This window comes from Odontesthes bonariensis, chromosome 13 (assembly GCF_027942865.1).
Source record: "Odontesthes bonariensis isolate fOdoBon6 chromosome 13, fOdoBon6.hap1, whole genome shotgun sequence".
In the NCBI taxonomy this organism is placed as follows: domain Eukaryota; kingdom Metazoa; phylum Chordata; class Actinopteri; order Atheriniformes; family Atherinopsidae; genus Odontesthes; species Odontesthes bonariensis.
Window position 1 is genome coordinate 13,644,567 of NC_134518.1, and position 12,966 is coordinate 13,657,532.

Consider the following 12,966-nt stretch of genomic DNA (forward strand, 5'->3'; position numbering starts at 1 on the left):
GCACACGTAATCAGCCAAGTGCCAAAAGCAAAGTCAAGAAATTTCATGGCCCAAGTGCTTACTCACTAGCGCCACCAACACGTCAAAGTTCAAAGTGCATCTAAATGCATAACTTTGGACTACTTGGTCCAAATTTCACAAATGAGGTATTGCTGGAATCCTTGGATCATGACGAGTCCAACGCACTCAATGACGTCATTGGCCTATGCTTACAATGTCCGCCATTTTGAATTTAATCAAAAAGCTTAAAAAAGCATTTCAGGCCACGCAGATTGTCCGATCTCCACGAAACTTGGCACATAGAATCTTCAGACCAAGCCGCACAAAAGTTATCATGTGGAATTTTTAATTAGGCTTTTGAATTTGCATAAAAGCCAATCAAACTCAAGGTAGACGCCGCCAAAGCGGAAGTGAGGCCATATCTTGGCAACCATTTGATGTTATGACGTCAAACTTCGAAGAAATACTCAAGAGCCCTATTGTAAGAGGCCCAAGAAGTTTAGTGATGTCTGGCCTATAGGTGGCGCTATATGCAGCAGAAATGCATTTTTGCTCATATCTTTAAAATTATTGGTCCAAATTTCACAAATGAGACATCAATGGAATCCTTGGATCATGACTAGTCTAACGCGTCCTATGACGTCATTGGCATATGTCTACAATTTCCGCCATTTTGAATTTAATCATAAAGCATAAAAAAGCATTTCAGGCCACGCAGATTGTCTGATCTCCACGAAACTTGGCACATAGAATCTTCAGATCAAGCCTCACAAAAGTTATTGTGTGGAATTTCTTAATTAGTATTCCGATTTTCCATAAAAGCCAATCAAACTCGAGGTTAACGCCGCCAAAGCGGAAGTGAGAACATATCTTGGAAACCATTTGATGTTATAACGTCAAACTTCTAACACAGACTCAAGACCCCTACAGTAAGAGGCACAAGAAGTTTGGTGACGTTTGGCCTATAGGTGGCGCTATCTATGGCAGCCCATTATCGCAATGCGAGAAAGATGTGAAATTTGGCACACGTAATCAGCCAAGTGCCAAAAGCAAAGTCAAGAAATTTCATGGCCCAAGTGCTTACTCACTAGCGCCACCAACACGCCAAAGTTCAAAGTGCATCCAAATGCATAACTTTGGACAACTTGGTCCAAATTTCACAAATGAGGTATTGCTGGAATCCTTGGATCATGCCAAGTCCAACGCACCCTATGACGTCATTGGCCTACGCCTACAATGTCCGCCATTTTGAATTTAATCAAAAAGCTTAAAAAAGCATTTCAGGCCACGCAGATTGTCCGATCTCCACGAAACTTGGCACATAGAATCTTCAGACCAAGCCGCACAGAAGTTATCGTGTGGAATTTTTAATTAGGCTTCCGATTTTCCATAAAATCCAATCAAACTTGAGGTTGACTCCGCCGAAGCGGAAGTGAGGACATATCTTGGCAACCATTTGATGTTATGATGTGAAACCTCTAACACAGACTCAAAACCCCTACAGTAAGAGGCACAATAAGTTTTATGACGCCTGGCCTATAGGTGGCGCCAAATGCAGCAGAAACTCCACGCCCACGCGCAAACAAGACGTTAGGCCATATCTTTGCCATTTATTGATGTATCGATGCCAAACTTGGTTCATGAACTCACGACGCCTTCCTGAGCAGCACAAGCCTTGCCTATTGTGGCGTCCTGCTAGGACCCCCACATCGCTGCTTGCAGCTATATTTATTATTATTCTTCTACTTTCCGCTGCAATTGAAGTCTATGGCAGCCCCATTAACGCATTGCGGGAAAGTTGTGAAATTTGGCACACGTAATCAGCCAAGTGCCAAAAGCAAAGTCAAGAAATTTCATGGCCCAAATGCTTACTCACTAGCGCCACCAACACGTCAAAGTTCAAAGTGCATCCAAATGCATAACTTTGGACTACTTGGTCCAAATTTCACAAATGAGGTATTGCTGGAATCCTTGGATCATGACGAGTCTAACGCACCCTATGACGTCATTGGCCTATGCCTACAATGTCCGCCATTTTTAATTTAATCAAAAAGCTTAAAAAAGCATATCAGGCCACGCAGATTGTCTGATCTCCACGAAACTTGGCACATAGAATCTTTGGATCAAGCCTTACAAAAGTTATCATGTGGAATTTCTTAATTAGTATTCCGATTTTCCATAAAAGCCAATCAAACTCGAGGTTAACGCCACCAAAGCGGAAGTGAGGCCTTATCTTGGCAACCATTTGATGTTATGACATCAAACTTCTAACACACACTTAAGACCCCTACTGTAAGAGGCACAAGAAGTTTGGTGACGTCTGGCCTATAGGTGGCGCTATATGCAGCAGAAATGCATTTTTGCTCATATCTTTGGACTACTTGGTCCAAATTTCACACATGATACATCATTGGAATCCTTCGATCATGTCGAGTCTAACGCACCCTATGACGTCATTGGCCTATGCCTACAATGTCCGCCATTTTTAATTTAATCAAAAAGCTTAAAAAAGCATATCAGGCCACGCAGACTGTCTGATCTCCACGAAACTTGGCACATAGAATCTTCAGATCAAGCCTTACAAAAGTTATCATGTGGAATTTCTTAATTAGTATTCCGATTTTCCATAAAAGCCAATCAAACTCGAGGTTAACGCCACCAAAGCGGAAGTGAGGCCTTATCTTGGCAACCATTTGATGTTATGACATCAAACTTCTAACACACACTTAAGACCCCTACTGTAAGAGGCACAAGAAGTTTGGTGACGTTTGGCCTATAGGTGGCGCTATCTATGGCAGCCCATTAACGCAATGCGAAAAAGATGTGAAATTTGGTACACGTAATCAGCCAAGTGCCAAAGCCAAAGTCAAGAAATTTCATGGCCCAAGTGCTTACTCACTAGCGCCACCAACACGTCAAAGTTCAAAGTGCATCCAAATGCATAACTTTGGACTACTTGGTCCAAATTTCACAAATGAGGTATTGCTGAAATCCTTGGATAATGTCGAGTCAAACGCACCCTATGACGTCATTGGCCTATGCCGAAAATGTCCGCCATTTTGAATGTAATCATAAAGCTTAAAAAAGCATTTCAAGCCACGCAGATTGTACGATCTCCACGAAACTTGGCACATAGAATCTTCAGACAAAGCCTCACAAAAGTTATTGTGTGGAATTTTTAATTAGGCTTCCGATTTTCCATAAAAGCCAATCAAACTCAAGGTTAACGCCACCAAAGCGGAAGTGAGGCCATATCTTGGAAACCATTTGATGTTATGACGTCAAACATCGAACACAAACTCAAGACCACTACGGTAAGTGGCCCAAGAAGTTTGGTGACGTCAGGCCTATAGGTGGCGCTATATGCAGCAGAAATGCATTTTTGCTCATATCTTTGGACTACTTGGTCCAAATTTCACACATGATACATCATTGGAATCCTTCGATCATGTCGAGTCTAACGCACCCTATGACGTCATTGGCCTATGCATACAATGTCCGCCATTTTGAATTTAATCAAAAAGCTTAAAAATGCATTTCAGGCCACGCAGATTGTCCGATCTCCACGAAACTTGGCACATAGAATCTTCAGATCAAGCCTCAAAAAAGTTATTGTGTGGAATTTCTTAATTAGTATTCCGATTTTCCATAAAAGCTAATCAAATTGGAGTTTGATGCCGCCAAAGCGGAAGTGAGGCCTCATCTTGGCAACCATTTGGTGTTATGACGTCAAACTTCTAACACACACTCAAGACCCCTACTATAAGAGGCACAAGAAGTTTGGTGACGTTTGGCCTATAGGTGGCGCTATCTATGGCAGCCCATTAACGCAATGCGAAAAAGATGTGAAATTTGGTACACGTAATCAGCCAAGTGCCAAAGCCAAAGTCAAGAAATTTCATGGCCCAAGTGCTTACTCACTAGCGCCACCAACACGTCAAAGTTCAAAGTGCATCCAAATGCATAACTTTGGACTACTTGGTCCAAATTTCACAAATGAGGTATTGCTGAAATCCTTGGATAATGTCGAGTCAAACGCACCCTATGACGTCATTGGCCTATGCCGAAAATGTCCGCCATTTTGAATGTAATCATAAAGCTTAAAAAAGCATTTCAAGCCACGCAGATTGTACGATCTCCACGAAACTTGGCACATAGAATCTTCAGACAAAGCCTCACAAAAGTTATTGTGTGGAATTTTTAATTAGGCTTCCGATTTTCCATAAAAGCCAATCAAACTTGAGGTTAACGCCGCCAAAGCGGAAGTGAGTCCATATCTTGGAAACCATTTGATGTTATGATGTGAAACTTCGAACACACACTCAAGTCCACTACGGTAAGTGGCCCAAGAAGTTTGGTGACGTCTGGCCTATAGGTGGCGCTATATGCAGCAGAAATGCATTTTTGCTCATATCTTTGGACTATTTAGTTCAAATTTCACAAATGATACATCATTGGAATCCTTCGATCATGACAAGTCTATGACGTTATTGGCCTATTCCTACAATTTCCGCCATTTTGAATTTAAACAAAAAGCATAAAAAAGCATTTCAGGCCACGCAGATTGTCCGATCTCCACGAAACTTGGCACATAGAATCTTCAGATCAAGCCTCACAAAAGCTTTTGTGTGGAATTTTTAATTAAGCTTTCGATTTTCCATAAAAGCCAATCAAACTCGAGGTTGACGCCGCCAAACCGGAGGTGAGGCCATATCTTGGCAACCATTTGATGTTATGACGTCAAGCTTCGAACACACACTCAAGACCACTACAGTAAGTGGCCCAAGAAGTTTGGTGACAATTGGCCTATAGGTGGCGCTATATGTAGCCAAAATGCATTTTTGCTCAGATCTTTAAACCCCTTGGTCCAAATTTCACAAATGAGGCACCAATGGAATCCCTGGAGACAGACAAGGTCATCGCAACTGATGACGTCATTTGCACCATCTTTGATATTCCGCCATTTTTAATTTGATCAAAAACCTTAAAAAAGCACTTCAGGTCACACAGATTGTCTGATTTTCACGAGACTTGGCACATAGAATCTCCACACCAAGCCGCACAAAAGTTATTATGTGGAATTTTTAATTAGGCTTTCGATTTTCCATAAAAGCCAATCAAACTCGAGGTTGATGCCGCCAAACCGGAGGTGAGGCCATATCTTGGCAACCATTTCATATTATGATGTCAAACTTCTAACTCAGACTCATGATTACATTTCTAAGAGGCCCAAGAAGGTGGCGCTATCTATGGCAGCCAATTAACGCAATGCGAGAAAGTTGTGAAATTTGGCAAACGTAATCAGCCAAGTGCCAAAGCCAAAGTCAAGAAATTTAATGGCCCAAGTGCTTACTCACTAGCGCCACCAACACGTCAAAGTTCAAAGTGCATCCAAATGTATAACTTTGGACTACTTGGTCCAAATTTCACAAATGAGGCATCGTTAGAATCCTTGGATCATGACGAGTCCAACGCATCCTATGACGTCATTGGCTTATGCCTACAATGTCCGCAATTTTGAATTGAATCAAAAAGCTTAAAAAAGCATTTCAGGCCACGCAGATTGTCCGATCTCCACGAAACTTGGCACATAGAATTTTCAAAGCAAGCCGCACAAAAGTTATCATGTGGAATTTTTAATTAGGCTTCCAATTTTCCATAAAATCCAATCAAACCCGAGGTTGACGCCGCCAAAGCGGAAGTGAGGCCATATCTTGGCAACCATTTGATGTTATGACGTCAAACTTCGAACACACACTCAAGACCACTACGGTAAGTGGCCCAAGAAGTTTGATGACGCCTGGCCTATAGGTGGCGCTATATGCAGCAGAAATGCATTTTTGCTCTTATCTTCGGACTACTTGGTCCAAATTTCACAAATGAGGGATTGCTGGAATCCTTGGATGATGACTAGTCTAACGCACCCTATGACGTCATTGGCCTATGTCTACAATTTCCGCCATTTTGAATTTAATCAAAAAGCTTAAAAAAGCATTTCAGGCCACGCAGATTGTCCGATCTCCACGAAACTTGGCATATAGAATCTTCAGACCAAGCCGCACGTAAGTTATCATGTGGATTTTTTTATTTCACTTCCGTTTAACCGCGACAGCCAATCAAACTCTACGCCGATGCGCAAACGGTACATTTGGCCGTATCTCTGCGATGCATTGATGTATCGATGCCAAACTTGGTGCATGGACTTATGACGCCTTCCTGAGCAGCCCAAGCCTTCCCTATTGTGCCATTCTGCTAGGACCCCCACATCGCTGCTTGCAGCTATATTTGTAATTCTAATTGTCATCAGGAGCAGCTATGCAACACACTCACTTTTGTTCCTTGGAGGCAGAAAATTGCTTTCAGCAGCGTGTCTGCCTACAGTTTCACTAAATGAGAAAAATTAGTTTGTGGTGTCGCTCATTTGTTCATTAAGTTTGAAGATACACGGATTTGAAGGATTGATGGTTTCCTTAATCCTTTCTAGCCTTTAATGTGTTTCTTATTTTGAGGAAAATGAGGGGATGAGGGAGGATGTTGGAAAAGCAAAATTGTGCAGAGGATGTTTTATGCATCTGCAAACCCTAGAGATACACGCACCGTGAACAGAATAAAGCAGCATGTGCATTGGAAACATGTTTTTTTGTGTGTGTTTTCATTTGGCCTAAAACCATGCTGTAATCTGCAGCAGATTTAAATCTCTGCCTCTGTCCTCCTCATCCCTCATCTCTCTCTCTCCATCTTCTCCTCTTCCTATCTTCTGTTTTCCTCCTTCTCCTTTCACCTCTGTAGCTGTCCTCCAGCTGGTTAGGTGAGATAACTCCTCCACACTGAGATACTCTCATCTCATTGGCCGGATGGTGGAGCGCAGGTCACCAATCAAACGCTGCATCATTAGTCGTGGTGATCATGAGACTAGGTAGCCTGCTTATCTGGTTTTACTGATCCTGCCCTTTTCTCACCCATCTCACACATGCAACAACTCCCCTGAAAAAGCCCCCCCCCCCCCCCCCCCCGGCTTTTGGATACCTAATTTCTGTTTGAATGTAGACTTTGAGAAACAGCTCAGACACAAAGATTATTCTCAAAGGCCTCTGCACATCTGAACTGGAGTTTCATCACTGTTAGTTTAAAGCTGATAAGAGTGCTCAGCAGGATTTCATTTATCCGCATGAGGTTCAGAGTTATTTTTCCTATTATTCAAGGACAATGGCTGAAAATTGCCTACTCAGTTTTGAAAACATCACCTGCTATCAGCTTGGGATTATGACACATCTGGAGTTCAGGAAGGCAATAGTTCTTCCATCAGACCACAAAAAAAAGAAACTAGAAGGGAACTCAGACAGTGTGGATAGACTAATGTTCTGAAATCTTAAAGAAAATGATCTGGGTATGCACCACAATTCATTGGGCCCATTTGCTCAGATTCACAGTCAGCATGCTCTGTCAGGGTGTGTATGTCAGTGCTGACCCATGCAAAAACTAACCTCAGGTCCTGCAGCATCAAGCAGTTCAAAATAAATGTTTCTCTTCCAATGGTGTCCTTGAACACCACTGTGTTTTTATCATTTCCATTTACTAAAAACTGGCTTTTGATTTAGTCTTACACACTTCTCTGCAGCTTCCCACCTGCTGCTACCCACCCAACCAATTAACACAAAAGGAGCAAATCCTCTTGTGCAAAAAAAAAAAAAATTAAAACAAAAACTTTTAACTGAACAAAAACATCAAACTAGTAAATGTGGTTTGCTGAATATCAGATCTCTCCTTTCGAAGTCTCTGTTAGTGAATGAGTTGATTTGTGATCATCATATTGATATATTTTGTCTTACAGAAACCTGGCTGCAGCAGGAGGATCATGTTAGCATTAATGAATCAACTCCCTCTGACTGTTTAAATGTTCACGTTCCTCGAACCACAGGCAGAGGAGGAGGAGTGGCAGCTATCTTCAGATCAGGGTTACTAATCAGTCCCAGACCCAAGATTAGTTTGAGCTCTTTTGAATCTCTGATTCTCAGCTTTTCCCACGCAAAGTGGAAATCCCAGAAACCTCTTGTGTTTGTTGTTGTGTATCGTCCACCTGGCCCTTATTCTGAGTTTCTGTCTGAATTCTCAGAGTTTTTATCCCAGTTAGTGCTGAGTACAGATAAAGTCATTGTAGTGGGTGACTTTAATATTCATGTAGATGTTGAAAATGACAGCCTGAATATGAACTTTAATTCTATATTAGACCCTATTGGATTTTCTCAGAGTGTTCACAGACCTACTCACTGCCTTAATCACACCCTTGATCTTGTGCTGACTTATGGCATTGAGAGTGAACAGTTAACAGTGTTCCCTCATAACCCTGTCTTATCTGACCATTTTTTGACAACCTTTGAGTTTACATTACTTGACTATACAGTTTCTGAGAAGAAATTTACATATAGAAGGTGTCTATCAGAGGATGCTGTAACCAGATTTAAAGAATTAATTCCATCATCCTTTTCTTCACTGCCATGTGCAGATATGACAGAAGACGACTTCCTAAATTTTACTCCAGCAACACTCGACTCTCTTGTTGACAGCACTATAGTTTCAATGCGTACAGCACTGGTCAATGTTGCCCCTCTGAAAAGGAAGGTAATCAGTCAGAAGAGGTTGGCTCCTTGGTATAATTCACAGCTGCGTGCTTTAAAGCAGACTGCAAGAAAGCTGGAGAGGCAGTAGGGTTCCTCTAATTTAGAAGAGTCTCAATTAGTCTGAAAAGATAGTTTAATAACGTATAAGCAAGCCCTTCATAAAGCTAGAACTGCTTATTATTCATCATTGATAGAAGAGAATAAGAACAATCCCAGGTTTCTTTTCAGCACTGTAGCCAGTCTGACTAAGAGTCCGAGCTCTGTTGAGCCACGTATTCCTTTAACTCTCAGCAGTGATGATTTCATGAGCTTCTTTATCAATAAAATTGTTTATATTAGAGAGAAGATTGATGGAGTCCTTCCCACTATTATCAGTGATGTATCATCAAGTACAGCAGCTTTAGAGGTATCTTTAGAACCTGATTTGTATTTAGATGGCTTCTGCCCAGTTGATCTCTCTGAGCTAACAACAGCAATAGTCTCTTCTAAACCATCAACTTGTGTTTTAGACCCAATCCCAACCAGACTGTTCAAGGAGGTTTTCCCATTAATTGACATTACCATATTGGATTTGATCAATCTGTCTTTGTTGACAGGATATGTACCTCAGACTTTTAAGGTTGCTGTAATTAAACCTTTACTTAAAAAAACTACTCTTGATTCAGAAGTGTTAGCTAATTATATACCTATATCCAATCTCCCTTTTATGTCTAAAGTTCTTGAAAAAATAGTTGCAGCTCAGCTTTGTGATCATTTACACAGAAATAATCTGTTTGAAGAGTTTCAGTCAGGATTCAGAGTGCATCATAGCACAGAAACAGCACTGCTGAAAGTTACCAATGATCTCCTCTTAGCCTCTGATAGCGGACTTGTGTCTGTGCTTGTCCTGTTGGATCTCAGTGCTGCATTTGATACGGTCGATCACAGTATCTTATTACACAGACTTGAACATGTTATTGGGATTAAAGGAACTGCATTAGGCTGGTTTAAGTCATATTTATCTGATAGATCAGTTTGTTCTTGTAAATGAAGAATCTTCCTCACACACCAGAGTAAGTCATGGAGTTCCCCAGGGTTCTGTGCTTGGACCGATTCTTTTCACTTTATACATGCTTCCATTAGGTAACATTATTAGGCAGCATGGCATAAATTTCCATTGCTATGCTGATGATTCTCAGTTGTACTTATCTATAAAACCAGATGAACCCAATAGGTTGGTCAGACTACAAGCATGTCTTAAAGACATAAAGACCTGGATGACTCAGAACTGTCTGCTTCTAAATTCAGACAAAACTGAAGTCGTTATCTTTGGACCTGAGCGCTCTAGGGAAAAATTGTCTAGCTATATAGTTACTCTAGATGGTATTTCCACTTTATTATTGGGCTGTCCTACATATTCTCTGAAAAGCCTTCAGTTGATCCAAAATGCTGCAGCCAGAGTTCTGATGAGAACTAATGGGAGAGATCATATTTCTCCAGTTTTAGCTTCTCTTCATTGGCTCCCTGTTAAATTCAGAATAGAATTTCAGATTCTCCTCTTCACATATAAAGCTCTTAATGACCGAGCTCCATCATATCTTAAAGATCTCATTATAAGATATTTTCCTAACAGAGCACTTCGTTCCCAAACTGCAGGTTTACTTGAGGTTCCCAGAGTTTCTAAAAGTAGAATGGGAGGCAGAGCCTTCAGTTATCAGGCCCCTCTCTTGTGGAATAAGCTGCCAGTAAATGTCCGGGAAGCAGACACCCTTTCCACTTTTAAGACCAGGCTTAAAACTTTCCTTTTTGATAAAGCTTATAGTTAGGGATGGCTCAGGTAATCCTGAAACATCCCATAGTTAAGCTGCTATAGGCTTAGACTGCTGGGGGGCCTCATCTGTCACACTTTTCCTCACTTTACTCTCTTTTTCCTCTGTTTAATTGCTCAAATGATATTATGTACATGTGACATTATTGTGGTCATTAACTCCTGTTTCCCTGTTCCAACAGATATCCTTTGAATGGTGTTACAGTGGTTTTTTTCCCCCTCTTTTCTGTCTTCTCAAACCCCAGCTGGTGGAGGTGGATGGCCACCCTTCCTGAGTCTGGTTCTGCCAGAGGTTTCTTCCTGTTAAAAGGGAGTCGTTCCTTTCCACAGTCGCCTCAGGCACGCTCAGGACGGGAGATTGGACTGTTGGTTTCCTTAGCTAGGAAATAGTTTTTGAATTGGCTCTATATGAATGAATCGGATTATTTTATAAATAATTATGATTACAATTAATTGAATTCCAATTGGCTTGAGTTTGACTTTATTATTATAAGTGCCATGAGATGACATTTGTTGTATTTGGCGCTATATAAATAAAAATGAATTGAATTGAATTGAATTTAGTTATGGAGTTTAGCCTGGCCTAAACGACTGCTCCCTGTGGCCTAAACGACTCCTCTGTCGGCCTAAACGACTGCAGGGGGGCCTAAACGACTGCGGCCTAAACGCCAATGGCCTAAACGACCTGTATCCCAAAAAAGCAGCTCTTTAATTTGACACAATCTGTTCGCCACCATTTAACACACTTTCCGTTTATCAGAAAACATATCAGATGCACTGGACATATGTGTAAATGATTTATAGTAAATAAATCCCACTTGTTTCCCACCCTAAACGCTTCCAGTTCAATACTCTTGTAGACTCCACCTTGGAAAAAGAAGTTAGTTATTCTCCTCTTGTGCATCAAATTGGTCTCTTCTCTTTTCTTTTCTTTTCTTTGTGACACCTCTCAGACTCTGTAGTGCCGGAGACTGACTGAAACTTCCCATTCCCATGTGAGCACAGACTCTTTTCTTATCACTGAGAATTAAGTATGTTCATTTTGCCAAAATGCCAAGCAGACCTGCGCCTCCAAAGTAGATACACAAAGAGCAGTCAGTGTTGCTGTTTAGTAAGTAAAGCATCATTACTAAATAAGCTATAATTCGTAGACCCCCCATTTTCTACTCACCTCACTATGTTTCTATGTGTCAGGAGGAGAGCACTTCGACAGCTGGCCTGAAACCCTAATTGCTATCAAGGAACTAGTAAGCAAAAAACGGTGGTTGGAACAGTGTGAGGATTTTTTTTTTTAATTTCTTTTTAAATCACATCAATTACAGTAGGAGGCAAGCTCTTAGTTATGGCTGAGGGATGAGTGCACTCTGGTGGTCCCTCACAGACTGTTTACCTCAATGCAGCTCAGATTGGAAACAGTCCTGTGCTGCCATCCTCTGCTCAGTCTACAGCTGGACGGGAGGGGTGTGCTGCTTCCTTAGAGGACCTCTCCATGTTTTCATCTCAGCCACCATCATTAATCTAGACACAGTCAAACGGGGCGGTAAACAGCTTGATATAAAAAAAAAGGTTTACTGGCCTATCACCACCCACCGACATGCAGGAGGTTGTCGGATTTTTTCTGACAGACCGTTTTGCCCCCAAGTCTGACCTTTGTCGGCGAACATCTCGTCTGCAGGCTCCAAACACGATGACATTTCAAGCTGAAAGGTTAATAGGCGGGCCTGGGCAAATTAGAGAAGGTCAAAGATCTTTTCCCCTGGCGCAATATCACAAAGACACAAGCAACTCAATGGAAGCATGTTCCTGATAGGCCGAATCAGTATGTGATTTGAAGAGCATTGAAATATAATGAGAGCCAAAGGGCGGTCAGGTATACGATCAAAGTACTGCGTGTGGCGTTCTGAGAGCTTTGGGGTGAGTTGAAGGGAACCTAGGCTGCTGGTTGTTATTCGATCGGTTTAAATGAGTCAATCCCAAGTGCTCAGTGGCTCTCAAATGAAGCAGTTCAGAGCTTCAGCCAGTAGGTGGTGCTGCTGCGTAATTGTATAGCACTCACAGGAGTCAATGGTCTCACTGTGATGTTGAGGTAATTCAGAAAAACACAAAGTCATCCAGTGATGTCACACATTAACACCAGGAAGAACCACTCAGTTTCCTTCGGTTCGCTTGACTCTTTTCGCTTGACATTAATTTTAGAGATTATATGCCTGTCCCCCAAATACATTCAAAACAGAAATGTAGAAAAAGCCAAGAGGCTGCTTAGAACGCAAATAAAACCGGAATGCAAAGATATAAGCAGATTCACACGAGTGTTTGCAACATTTTATGGACCATTTGGTTGATACTTTAAATGGGCAAAAATCCTAACAGACAAAATTCAATGATAATGGGGGTCGAGGTGGGGGAGGGGGTGTTTTATTTCGACTGCCTGATCATATCTTAGCAGCTGAGCTCATGTTGAGTCATGCTATTCTGAGATGAGCGGCCTTTTCTGAGACAGATTTCCTCAGCAGCTGCCATCAGCAGTCTGTAACTGTACCT